The 14232-nt window shown below is 49.9% G+C and overlaps 1 protein-coding gene across 1 annotated transcript in view; it reads left to right on the top strand.

The window, feature by feature from the left end:
- The window catches only part of MTCL1 (microtubule crosslinking factor 1), a gene marked incomplete at its 3' end in the record, with an annotated part of 119141 nt that overhangs the window by 52728 nt on the left and 52181 nt on the right, over positions 1 to 14232 (top strand). The gene's annotated exons all lie outside the window — the stretch shown is intronic.

The following is a 14232-nucleotide window of genomic DNA, read 5'->3' as shown; positions in this document are numbered from 1 at the left end:
CCTGGGCCTGTGGGGCTGGCTCATAGCCTGACAGAGGTGGTGCGCAAGGCCGTACACGTGGGCCACTAAGGAAGGGCACGTGGGGTGGGGTTCAGGTTCCTGCAGGGAGCCTCGAAGCCACTGTGGCCCCCACATGGTACCAGGGCTGTGAAGTGGCCCACTTTCATCACCGGAGCTCCATTACAGAACCAGACAAGTGTGGACTCTGGCCGTGGGAGGTGCTGTTTGGCCTCCCTGGAGTCCCTAAATATCAAAGCACAGTATTGTTCTTGGCACATACTCTTCCGGAGCACAGGCTGATGGCCCGCTGATCTGGACATGGAGTGAAAGCCATGCATGGTCTCCACCCCGGCTTCCTCCCAAGCTCCCTCAGATCAGCATAGGCCCGGCAGAGACCCAGGCTGTGAGTGGGAGCCCGGGCCCAGACCCCGGCCGGCTGGGCTTCCTCAAGGAGAGCGGGGTCTTCCCTCGCGTAGGAGACAGATGCCCATGCCTGAGGTGTGCTAGATGGAGAGATGGCGAGTGCAGAGCGTGGCTGTGCTGAGCGCAGAGGCCCCGGGCCGTCGGGAGCCCGCCTGCGCTGTGTGAGGGCCCTTGGGCGTGGGTGGGGTCGTCCTCAGTTGTCCTGCTCGCCTTTCGGGAGGGAGGCGCAGGCTAGGATTTGGACTTCTCGGTGCGTAGAGGGTTCGCTGCAGCTGCACCTAGGAACCAGAGGCAGTGTTTAGAATTGTTCTCCTCTCCTTCTGCTTTTACTCCATTCTTGCCAGCTGCCTTCACTTCTTTCATTTTTTCCTTTCTGTATTTCCAAGAAAAGCAGCATTGTGTGTGTGTGTGTGTGTGTGTGTGTGTGTGTGCGCGTGCGCGTGCGCGCGTGTATGTACACATACATAAAGCACAAGATGTTATAGGAGGTACCCTTGCCAAGTGCACAACTTGTGATTTTAATGTATTTAAGAGTCGATGACTCAGCCAGGTGCTGTGGTGAATGCCTGTTATCCCAGTACTTGGGAGGCTGAGGCAGGAGAATCGCAGGTTCAAGACCAGCCTCAGCAACTTAGTGAGACTCCTAGCAATCTAGCGAGACAATTTTCAGAATAGAAAAAAGGGGGAGGCTGTGGGTGTAGCTCTGAAGGAGAAAGCTCTTAGGTTCAATCCCCGTAACCCCTCCACGTACACTCACATATGCACAGCTTATGACTATGAGGAATCAAAATTTCTCCCACTAGTATTTTCTGGTAAATTTTAGAAATATTTTTACACATAGATTAAGGGATGAAAATTATTTTATGAAAAATACATGTGATAGTTGATCAAGGCTTCATTAACTTGAAATGTTCGTGGGAGTAGAAACCATTGTTACAGGTATAAGAAAATAAAACTTTTAAATGTGTACCATCATTAAAAAGTGAAAAGTAAGGTTGGAGAAAAAAGCCTTGCTAAGGATTTGGTCTCTGTGTAAAAGTTGCCTTCAAAACATTTATAAACAGAATGAATCCATCTGAATGTGTATTTTGCAGATTAAAAGCAGCCCTATCTACTCTTAGCTTCTTGGCCATAAAAGGAGAGAAAGAAGAATGTATAGTTCCTTATGCATGGAAAGTGCAATAAATCTTGGGATTGTGTAGCTACAGCCCACATATAAGCCATGGCAGTCCGTATGCGGAACTTCGTGTAGGGCGCGTTTTAAGGTCTTAAGATAGACCACCGTGGATGTGAGAAGTGTTTCTTGTTGTGCTAAACATGCAGACCACAAAAGGCACCACTGTAACCCATGTTCAGCATGGACTTGGGCATTACGTGGACTCGGCATCGGGAGCCATCACCACTATTTTAGGGCCACTTTTGCCGCCCCCCGAAGACACTCTGACCCGTTACACAGGGCCTCCATTTCTCTGCCCACCCCAGCCTCTGCCACACTCTGTTTTCTGTCTTAATTGGTCGTCTGTTCAGGTAGCTCATAGGTGGATCGGACAGCATTTGTTCTTGTTTTGTCTGGTTTTTCTTTCACCTCGCATAATATCTTCAAGGTTAATTCACACGTCAGAATTGCATTCCTCCTTAAGACTGAACATGCCACGGTTTGCTTACGCAGTCGTCTGGTGATAGGCACTTACCTCCTTCTCTCCTTTTGGCCATTGTGAATAATTAATAGTTAATGGAGATTGTGGCTAAGTGTCTGAGTCCTATTGTTACTGTTTTTAAAAGGTATCCTTCTCTGGGTTGAGATTTGCAGACAGGCGGTGTAAGGTCACCTTGATTGGCATCCACATGTTGGATCAGTGCCCAGCTTGTGTTGTCCACGCAGCCCGAGATGTGCCCACCAATGCTGTGCAGCCTAGAACGCGTGGCTTGTCAGCCAAGAAGCCTAGTGACTGGCGTTTAAACTAGGCGGAGGTGGCACTGGGGCTGCCCTGGCATCCTTACATAGTTCAGGGTTGACTGTGAAGAGCCAGCCCGTGGAGGAACCGCCATTGCAGAGGCAACCCCGTGGTCCAGGGGATCGAGTCTCCTTTGGCTGTGGAAGAGGAGGAGAAAGATTGGAAGGATGGCATTTGGGGACGACGGGACATAGTTGGAGTGAGGAGAGAGGATTGATGGCCAAGTGGCTTCTATATGGGCAGCTCCTAGGAACCCCGCGGGGCAGAGCCGAGAGCTGCAGTGCTGGTGGCCAGGCTGGAGGAAGCAGGCATTGGGCGTGGAGTACAGGTTAGCGGGAAGGCCAGCCCCCCCCCCCACATCTGTGACCTCAGGACATGCGAGGCGGAGATGGGAAGATCGCAGGTTCAAGGACAGCCTCAGCAACACAGGGAGACACTCTGCACCTGATCAAGCCCTGCTTCAAGATAAAAAATAAACTAGGGCCAGGCTGTGGCGTGTAGCTTGGAGGTGGAGCATGTCTGGGTTCAGTCCCCAGTCACAGCACCCACAGAGGAGGTTAGAAGTAGAGGCGGGGATGATGTCCAGGGAAGGCACGGGCCAGGGCAGCTGGTCTTGGGAGGCTTTGGGGCAGGCTGGCGGGCTCTTCCCGTGACACTGAGCCGGACACTCTAGTCTAAGTCAGGCACACACCCAGCCTCTCTCGCCCTGCCCGCTGGACGCTGGCTCGGGGCAAGGGAGCTCTCGTGTATTCGCACCTGTCTGGTGCTGTGACCAGAGATTGTGCCGCCCGCCCTCCCGTGGCGCTGTGTGCTCCACTGGGAGGCAGGAGTCCTGCCCGGCGGCCCGCCCCCTCTCCCCTCCTGCTGCAGGCTCCCGTTTGTGCCGGGTCCACCAACCCCTCAGCCTCGTTTGCTTTATTCTGCTGCATCCAAGTAAAACCGCAGCGGTCACATGGAAGAGACCCCCTCCTCCAACACTTAGCGCCTAGCACTAAGGACAGAATGGACACCTTTTTTTTTTTTTCCCTAGTGATTTAACTCATTCTATAAATTGTGTGTGAAACCATTTCTCCCACTGGCTCTCAGAGCACCTAAGTGCACTGTGGAAAATCTGACCTGTTTATTGCCCAGATATGGGAAATAATGGCTTCTTGTGGGAGAGAATGTTAAGTTCGGATCTCTCCTATGAATTACTGAGAGGCAGTAGCTCGGCATCTCGTGGCTGACGTCCATGGCCTGTCATGGGAGGTGAGAGCTCGTAGACAGCTAATGCTCTTCTGGACGCAGAGCTCGCTCACTTGAAAAATTTGTACTCCAAACACTTTTCTTGTACAGACTCGGAAGACTCTTTCCTCCTTAAACATTTATTTTCTAGAGAGAGGAGAAGCTAGAATGGTTGATTATGGCCTGTTTTCTCTGCTTTCCCTAAAGAGGAAAGACAAGCAGTTGGAAACCTGGGGAGAAGAGGAAGGGCCAGCTGTCACCATTCCCCAAGCTCTCCGCCAAGTTCTGGTCCGGTTCATTCCCCAGTACCTGCCCTGGCCGCCCTCTCCGCTGCGCTGGCCCCTTTCTGTGTCCTGTTCATCCTTCTGTCTTTGTGATCTCCGCTTCCCCGCTAGCGTCTACGTAAGGGAGAAAGCTCTCGAGCCTGACTTGCTGGGGCTAGCTCATTTCTTGTAATGCTTCCCAGGTCCATCCATTTTCCTGCAGATGATTTTATTTCACTCTTTCTAGCTAAGAAAATGCCGTCGGCACCTGCCGCCTTCCCTCTCGGCACTCACCTGCTGGCTGGCGCCCGCGCGGCTCTGTAGTCTAGCTGTGGGAATGTGCCGATGTGCGCGTGGGCTTGCACGTCACTGTAGTATTTGCTGCTGAGGTGTGCTGTGTCTGGTCACGTGGTGGCTCCACTCCCAGTGTTTTGCAGAGCCTCCGCGCTCATTTCCACAGTGCTGGTACCGATTTGCAGTCCCAACAACAACGGACAAGGGTTCCTTTCCCCCACATCCTCCCTAGCATTTATTATTATTTTTCTCTGGTGCTAGGGATTGAATCCAGGAGCATTCTACCCTGAACTACACCCCAGGCCTCTTTTAATTTTGATCTTGAAATTGTCTTGCTAAGTTGCTAAGTCTGGCCATGAACCGGTGACTCCCAAGTACTGGGATTACAAGTGTGCACCCCCACACTTGGCTAATTATTTGTGTTCTTGACTGTCAATCTTAACAGGAGCGAGATGGAATCTCAGGGTAGTTTTGATTTTTCATTTCCCTGATGCCAAAGATGTTGAGCATCTTTTCATATATTTGTGAGCCATTTGTGTTTCTCTGAAGCATGTTTGCATCCCCTGTGAGCCTCGCTGTGACCAGGCAGATGTCTGAGGTGGGGCTGGAGCTGGGGCTGAGCCTGTCTCTGGCCTAAGATGAAAGGCGTGGAGGCCCAGGAAGGATGCAAGCCGAGCGGAACTGCAGCAGAGACACACGCTGCAGAGACACACGCTACGGTGCTCCACTCTCCTGGGTTGGGTGGTGACTGACTGCCCAGATGACCAATGGCAAGGCAGAGGTGGGGCCTCCGGGACTGAGTGGAGACCTGGTGGTGGTGGTTGGACTCCCGGCTTTAGTGGTTGAGGGGCTCCAGTGCAACCGGCCAGTCTGGCAACTAATAGGCTTTGAAATGCCCCGCATGTTCTGTCTCGTCATGATATGCTGGCAGAAATATTCTTGTTGGGTGTTAAGCTTCTTAGCCTGTGCATTCACTTAAAGATGGCCCCAGAGATAATAAATCTGTCTCGTTTGGTTTCCATCACGTGCTGCTTGGGTGGTTTGTGCTCTTCTGAAGAGTACCTGCTCCAGCCCCAGCCTGGACAGCCTCTTCCTCAGGAGGCTGCTGCAGGCCAGGGCCGGGGTGGGCAGTGCCAGCAGGGCAGCCCGCCCTCTGTTCTGCTCTGTGCCTTCCCAGCCAGCTCAGCTCTGTGCCCTCTGGGCTGTCTCAGGCTGAGAGCAGGTAGCATCCTGCTGTGCCCGCAGCTCAGTGACTGCTCCTGCCTAATCAGTCATCGCAGTTCCCAGGGTACATGAGGGCCAAGAGGGAGGAGAAAGGGGGTGAGGTAGGGAGAGACAGAGAGCACTTTTTGTGTGTGTGGTGCTGGCGATGGAACCCAGGGGCATTCTACCTCTGAGCTACACCCCTAGTCTTATTTTTTATTCTTTATTTGGAAACAGGGTCTTCTGAGTTGCAAAGGGCCTCACTAAATAGCCGAGACTGTCCTCAAGCCCCGATCATCCTGTCTCAGCCTCCCGAATGCTGGGATTACTAGCGTGCCCACCGCGCCCGGCAAGAGAGAGCGCTTTTGCTGTATAACATTCACAGAATCATGGGCAAAAATCCCCACATAAAGTCATGGAGGGTGCCTGGTGGGTGTTCGGGAAGGTAGGGATCTAAGCAGCCTCTGCTTGGAGATGAGAATTGCTGGAGCTTTACCCAGGGGGCAGGAGCAGCTTTTATGCAGGATGACAGCCAGGGCTTGCTAGATGTTTCTGAGCACTTTGGTGGAAGATTAATGGAACCAAGCCACGGCTCCAGATAACAGGACCTTAGGCAAATGCAGGTCAGTCAGCCAGACGGGTACCATCGGGCCTTGCCTAGGGAAGCCTCTGGGGTGGGAAACCTTTGGCCTTGCAAAGCAGTTAGCAATTCAGAGTTCCATTTGCTATCCCCAGAGTCCATAAGCCCTACTTTGTCCTCTGTGCCAAGGTGTGTGTGCTGACCCCCAGCAGCACAGAGCTCATCCTGCTGGGGTCAGTCCTCCCACTTCGTTTCCTGTTTATTTCTGTCTGGCATGAGGGCTCAGGGGCCATCCGTCTTGTCCATCCCTGCGAGGTGAAGCCCAGCAAAGGTTTAGTGGGACTGTCGGGGTGTTTGCCTTATAGATCTACCCATGGTCCTTGACAAAGAACATCTTTTCTGAATTGAAAGAATGATCTAGATGGTCCCTGACTTAGGATGGTTTGACTTAGGGTTTTCAGCTTTATGGTTTTGCAAGAGCAGTGTGCACCAGGAGCAGCTGTACCTGGAGGCTCGAGTGTGGGTGGTGTCGCAGGCGGCCCTGTCCTCTCTGCTGCTGCGTCTCTAGTCACTGAGCGGTCGTGAGGGAAGTGGCTGGTGCTCTGCAGTGTCCCGCACGGCCCACAGTGTTGCTCAGGAGGTTAGATGTGAAATGCATTTCACTGTGTGATATTTTAAACTACGGCCGGGCGTGGTGGCGCACGCTTGTCATCCCTGCGCTTGGGAGGCAGAGACAGGAGGATCGCGCAGGTTCGAAGCCAGCCGCGCTGGCTTAAGAGACCCCATTTCCAAATAAAAATATAAAATAGGTCTGGGAGTGTAGCCCGGAGATAGAAGGGCTTCCAGGAACCCCAGTACCACCACCACCACAAAAAAAAAAAAAAAAAAAAAAAAAAACAAAAACTATGATGTGTCTGTCAGGATGTAATCCCACCAATATGTCGAGGAGCATTGGTGTTAATTTTGACTATCGGGGAATCAAACATTAATTAAAAAATAGTTACCCATAATTCTACTTACCAGTAATTCTACTATTTATTGATACATTTTAGTGCATGAGCTTCCAAACATTTCTAAGACAAAAATATTTAATCCTTTCAAGATTAATTGTATGTTTCTGTTCTATATTTTTCATGAAAAATGTCCCAGGTCTTTAAAATTTCTTAGTAATCATAATGATTAATGGCTATGCAATATTATTTTAACTATTTTCAGGGAATTGAAAGCTTATGTGCCTAATGTTTTTTTCCCCAACATTTTATTATGAAGATCTTCAAATATTGAACAAGCTCTATAGTAAACACCCATATGTCTACCATCTGTACTCTACATTAACATTTGGGTATCACACATATACTCACTAATCCATCTGTTTATTAGCTCAGCTTTTGACACATTTAAAAATAAATTGTAGGTATTTAACTTCCCCTACATATACATTGTGAACTCAAGCTCAATTTTTGTTATTTTTTAAATTTAAATATGCTGAGATACATAGATTCTATGTTACCATTCTCTGAGTTTTGACAAATGTGTATATGAAGTTTATTTAGAATGATATCTAAAAAGTGTGTACAGTGGCTGTGATAGTTATAAGATAGTATAAAACATAATGTAGAACTTTTCTTATTTAGTCTTTCTGAAAGTTAAACAAAAGTCCCATTTTTTTTCGTTACTGGGATCAAGCCTAGAGCCTCCGACATGCTGGGCGAGTGCTTTGACACTGAGTGTCAGCCCAGCCTCAGCTGTGTTTTAATATCATGAAAAAGTGATCAGGAAAAGAGTAATGAATTGCTCCAAAAAGAGAATGAATTTTATTATACATTTGTCTGTATTTCTTTTTGGCTTTGTTTTGTTTTTAAATTACTTCTTTTTCATATTATTTCATTTGAGAAGAAAATAATTTGCTTTTCTTGATGGATTGGTATATTGCCTTCCTGTAGGCCAGAGGGAAGACAGATTATTTTTTAAGATACAGGCTTATCATCAGTTCTGACAGGTAGATGGCATGCATTTCTGTAGATGTTCAACTTATATGACTTTGCAAAAGTCAGCTTGATGGTCCCTACTAGGGGTGTAATCGGGGTCTGAAATGCAGATTCTAACTTAACATGACTTGGTTTGGTGGTGCCCACTTAGGAGCCAGGAGCTCACGCGTGTGCGTTCAGAGTTGGGGTCTTAGTGTCTGGTGTTGGCACCCGTATGGTCTGTAGTAGCCGTGAGGACACATTTCTTTCTGCGTATTGCTTATTATTTTGTTTTTACTTCTCATCCCAGTTCTTTTTTTTTTTTTTGGGGGGGGTGATGTCTGGTTTAGACTACTACAATGCAGTTTTCCAATTACTAGGCATCAAGATGTGTGTCTCTAAAATTTTAAATGAGTCATTTGATCCGCCCAAAGTGCAAAGCAAATAATGTTCACACATAGTTACCTGCCAGTTTTATCCGTTTATTTTCCCAGGAGAAGGTGGTGTTTGAGGGGATGGGTGTGCGGGGGTCTCTGTCCGCCTCTGCAGCCCGCTGGCCTGGACGGCACGTCCTGCCTGCCAAGCTGCTGCTCCCCTGGCCGTTTCCCTTTTTGTCTTGAACACGAGTCCACACCCATGCACCAACTTTTATTGCTGCGTTTTTCTTTAGCCAAAATCTCTCTTTAATTTTCCTCACTGGTTTTGTGGTATTTTGTCCACAGATGATAGTTTTCTGCCTTGCTTTTCCAAATAAGGGCCTCTTCTGTCTGCAGCCTCCGAGCCTCACAGAAAGCCCCAGAGCGCCAGCAAATGCTGTTTCATGGCCATCCATGAGGTGCCTTCTGAACACAGCAACCTGCAACCATTCCTGTAATAGTTCTTTGTGCTTTTTTGCTTTAAGAAAGGCAGGGCTTTTTTTCACATGAGAGAACTCAGCAATTGTGAGCTCAGAAACCTGAAGAATAAAAGAAAAACAGCCCAAATTTGAGAGGCTGGGCTCTTGAGCCCCAGAAGGCTGGTGCGGGGATCCGTGACCGACACCATCGGCTTGGGCTCAGCCCTAGGTAGGCTCCTGTCTCCACGTTTCAGGGACCTGCGACATCACTGTGCACTGGCTGTGTTTAGTTCTCTTACGTATTAATCAGCGATAGCAATGTATGCCTCTCACAAAAGTTAGGTTAGTATTGTCTTGGTCAGCTCGGGCTGCTGTAACAAACGCCATAGCCCAGGGGCCTCGAGCAGTAGACACTCATTTCCCACAGTCCTGGACGCTGCGGAGGCCAGCATGGCTGGGTTCCAACGAGGGCTTCTTCCTGGCCTAGGGACCTCCGCCTTCTCCCTGGGTCTTCACATAATGCCTAGCACCTAAAATATATAAGCAGGGAGCTTCCAGGAAAGTAAAGCTTGTTTTAAAGATGTCTGAGAATAGAGAATAGAGCTTCCTCAGGAGAGGAAGCTCTGGGGTGTCTCTTCCTCTGAGGACCCTGATCTCACCATGGGACCCTACCCACCTACATCCAACTGTCTCCCAAAGGCCTCCTCTCCTAGTAACGTCACACCTGAATGGAAGGGCAGGGCAGCAAGATATGCGGTCCATACCGATGGGTAGAGAGGGTCAGCACTGTCCCGGCTCCACACATGGTGTCTGTTAACATCCCCACTGTCTTCTTAGCAGGACCTAGGAAACAGGAAAGCAGGTTTCCTCTGCCTCTGCTAGGCAGGGGTTCCGCTGAATCCGAGGGTAGAGTGTGCTTGGAGACAGTGAGCGTGGGAGGGAGGGAGCTGCTCCCCTGAGCTGTTCGGGGGCAGAGCAGAGGAGCTCCAGCTGAGGAAGCAGGAAGCCTCATCCTTCACTGTTAGCAGCATTCAAGTGAGAACCTAATGTGGGTGGGTAGCAGAGCCTTGATAACCTCATTTGAAAGGGAAAAGAAAATGGCGCACCACCTTCATTTTCTCAGTCTGATTTCATTCCCGGTGTGTGCTCTGAATCAGCCTGGAAGCAGAAGATCTGTACATGAGTGTGTGGGTGCCCTGACCACCAGCAGCTGCGCTGCCTCCCTCCCTCCCTCCTCCCTCCCTCCTCCCTCTCCTCTCCCTCCTCCCTCCTCCCTCCTCCCTCCCTCCCGCCTCCCCCTATAGTCCTGGTCCTCTCTGCCTCATTTTACTATCTAGTCCCTCAGCCTGGAGTCTGCCCTGTAGACACTAACAATTGAGAGCTTGCCAGTTTTTCTGAAATTGGCTTAAAATGGGAAGCATTAGGATCGACAGGAAAGTCCAAGTAGTTGTCTGACTGCATGTTTTATTTAATTGTACCCAGTACCCAGCAGATGCATCGGCCTTAGATGGATTCCATGTGGAATCACAGACTTACCTCCCTGTAGGAATGTAGAGTCAATTTGCTGGCTTTTGATCAGAATAAAAAGAAAGTGGAAGCCTGGCATGGTGGGCACGCTTGGAATCCCAGCATTTGGGAGGCTGAGACGGGAGGATGGCGGTTTGAGGACAGCCTCATCTGCTACTAAGGCCCTTTGCAACTCAGTGAGACCCTGTTTCCAAATAAAGAAGAAACAATAGGGCTGGGGCTGTAGCTCAGAGGTAGAATGCCCCTGGGTTCAATTTCCGTACCACTAAATAAATAAATAAATAAATAAATAGAAAGAAAGAAAGTGGAGAGTTAGTCAACAAGCCCAGTCCCCTGTGCCGCCTTCTTTGGTTTCCTTTCCTTGTTTTGAAAGAGAGGCTGTTGGCGCAGGCTTGTAATCCCCTCTTGTAATCCCCTCGTTAGGGAGGCGGAGACAGGAGGATGACGCAGGTTCGAAGCCAGCCTTGCTGGTTTAAGAGACCCTGTTTCCAAATAAAAATATAAAAAATGGGTCTGGGAGTGTAGTATGGAGGTAGAAGGGCTTCCAGAAACCCCAGTACCACCAAAGAGAGAGAGAGAGAGAGAGAGAGAAGAGAGGAGAGGAGAGGAGAGGAGAGGAGAGGAGAGAGAGGAGAGGAGAGAGAGAGAGAGAGAGAGAGAGAGAGAGAGAGAGAGAGAGAGAGAGAGAGAGAGAATGAATGAGAATGAGAATGAATGAGAATGAGAATGAATATCACTGAACTAGCCAAAGGAGAAAGGCATGGATAACGCTCAGGCCAGATGTCCTGCCTCCAGGCTCTCACCAGCCGGGCTCCTGGTGCCCTACACTGCACGAGGCTCTGGGCAGGCTATGCAGGAGCACAGCAGCTGTCACTCATGACTGCTTGGCACAGCCAGCACACAACGCGCCTACAGACCCGCAGTGTAGGGACGCCTGGCCAGTTCCCCAGCCCTCGGGCTTCCTGGTCCTGGTCTTTTTTACCAACTATGTCCCATATGGGTCTGTCTGAAGGAGCAGGTTGATAAAAGCAACATCTGCTTGTATGAAGAGACCCAGGATTTGCTGATAACACGCTACAATAATCCTACCTACAACAGTAGCGATTGTTTCTATTCTTAGACATCTTTCAAACAAACTTTAACTTTCTGGCACATGCTAGGCATGTGCTTACCACCTAGCTGCACTCCCAGCCCGCTTTCATTTTAAAGGAAATGGCTCGCATAGTAGGTGAGTTGTGGACTGTAAAAGCCACCAAAAGGAAAATTAAACCACCATCTCTGTTACTTGAAGATGATCACTGACATATTGGTGTGTTTTCCTGTAGCTCCATTTCCTAGCATGCACCTGTAATACATATATTTGCATCTTAACCATATTCACATAAAACAAATGAGCTCAGCCAGGTGGTGGTGCACCCCTGTGACCCCAGCTCTTGGGAGGCTGAGGCAGGAGAATCGAGCAGCCTCGGCAACTTCTGGAAAGCCTGTGGCAAACACGGGCTTGGTCACCTGCTCCTGTGAAGGAGCTGTGCTGTTTCCTGTGTCTTGCGGTTTCCTTGGGAAGCATCACTGTACCAGAGACGGTGTGCAGCAGGATTGAGTGAGGATGGTAGCCAGCTGTGTTCTGGTAGTGTGCCAGGAGAGGCTCTGGGCACTCCACACAGAAGAAGGGCCAGAGGTGCCTGAGTGGGCACTGGGCACGTGCCCACGACGGTGCCAGCACATCACACCGTACTCCCTAAACACAGTGACTCATAGGACCTTGGTACCACAGTAGCATCGGCTTAGTGTTCTAATCTGCGCGTCTTGGCACACGTTCCTGCACCATCCTCGGTACATCCCCAGCGGTGGTTTCCCGGCGTGGCACGTCCTCGTAAGGCAGGGTTTTCCAGGTGCCCTGCAAACTCTGGCTCCCTCCTCCAAGTGAAGAATAAACCAGCTGTTTTGTTTTCAATTGCTAGTAATCATTTATGGCCATTTGTTATAGTTGTACTCTTGCTTACAAAGTATGACTCCTTTGCCAGTCGTGGGTAGAAAATTTATGTTTCCAGTTTGTCTTTACCTTTTAATGCTGAAAGTATTTCCTTTGGATATGTTAAAAAAAAAAAAAGTTAAAACCTTTAGCATTCTCTCAGTCTTTCTCCTGAGTGTTTCTGCTTTTGTTTTGCGTTGGAGGACCAGCCCCGGGACAAATAGAAACACATCTCTCTCCTAGTTCCTGCTTCCAGTTTGCTTCTCATGTCTGCATATTTAGTCTGGTTCCAGTGTATGCAGCATCTGCCCTGTTCATAGGGAGACCGTGAATAAGCCAGGGGTTCACAGCCAGCAGGGCCTCGATCACCATTGTAGGCCTGGGTTTAAAATCCCACACCAAAGTCCCTGGACAGTCTCCTCTCTCTGCTTCCCTTCTGAAGCCCATCTGCCATGAGCCGTCAGGAGCACTCGCCTCCTTCAGCTCACTCGAAGCATGGCCAGCTTCTTAACTACAGCGTGAAGATGGAAACCTTGGGGAGCATAATCACCACAGATGGAAAGACCTCAAGTCCTGAGAATTGCATCTGGGGTGTTCTGCCTCTAAGCTACGCCCCAGCCCGTTTTCCTTTTTATTTTGAAACAGAGTCTTGCTAAGTTGCTGTGGCCGTCCTCAAACTGAATTTCTCCTGTCTCAGCCTCCCAAGTGCCGGGGTAGGTGTGTGCCACCATGCCCGGCTCCAAGTTGTTATTAAGACAATTTCAACTTTACCTATTGCTGCAAGAGCCTGGTTCTCTTTGCAGTTTGACCCTGCTCTTGCCAAAAAGACAAAGCCGGTAGTGCAGGCGGGACACACTTGCCCTTTGTTGCCTCTGAGTGCGCGCCAAGACCCAGGCGGACTCCATAACCTTCTTCAGGTTTGACCCCTCAGGCCTCCGTCTGCTAGAGGCTTAAGGGCAGCTAGAATTTTAATTGTTTTCTTTCCTCCTTTCTGTCTTTCTCTCTCTCCCTTTCTTTCTTTTTTCTATACTGGGGATAAAATCCAGGGACATTTTACCTCTGAGCTATACCCCCTGCCCTGTTTTTTATTCTTTATTTTGAAACAGGGTCTCACTGAGTTGCGGAGGGCCTCACTCAGTAGCTGAGGCTGTCCGCGAACTGCAATCCTCTTGTCTCAGTCTCCCGAATGCTGAGATTACAAGCGTGCACCACCATGCCCAGCTGAGTTTTAATTGTTTCTGAGCCTAACATCCCTGCAGTGAGTGGCAAGGCCTGGCCTTCTGAGAGTGAGGCGTTGGCAGTGTGGACAGCCCCAGCTCATGAGCTCAGCTGCGACGTGCAGCTTCCCTGGGGCTTCCTCTTCTAATGGCAGCGCGGATGGCAGTGGCAGCCAGAGTGGAGGGTGTTGCTTGGAGTCCAGGACCCCGGCACGCACCTTGGAGCCAGAGCCAGGCTGCAGAAGGGAGGGAGGGCACTGGACAAGCTCTGTAATTGGCCCGCTGGAATCACTGCCTAGGGGCATCACTCCCCGCCAGCCCCAGCTCTCCCAGAACCGGCTTCATCTCTCTGGACGAGCAGGCCTCAGACCCTTCGTTTCTCGGCTCTGCTCTTCCAGGTCCTTTCTGTCTCCATGCTTTACCTTTGCGGGAAGAGCCCTGGTGCCCCGTTGCCTTATTTCAGGCATCCCTTGGTCCTTTTTTTTATACTCGGGTTCGTATTTCATACACGTTTGTAATTTCCTCCCTAGAACAGGAAGAGGTGTACCTGTAACGACACCGACCAGCTCTGGCCGCCATGTCTTCCTGGACAGTGGCCCTTTGTATGTGGGGGTTGTGCATGCAGGGATTCAACTGCCCATGAATCGAAACATGCAAACACGCGCCTGTCCTGAACACCCGGAGACTTTTATTGTTGTTCCCCAAACACTGCAGCATGACAGCTATTTCATCCTCATTTGTGTTGCAGTAGGTATTGTGAGTCATCTAGGGC

The sequence above is a fragment of the Muscardinus avellanarius genome (assembly GCF_963383645.1).
Source record: "Muscardinus avellanarius genome assembly, chromosome: 17".
Taxonomy (NCBI): Eukaryota; Metazoa; Chordata; class Mammalia; order Rodentia; family Gliridae; genus Muscardinus; species Muscardinus avellanarius.
This window is presented reverse-complemented; position numbering and strand designations above follow the sequence as displayed.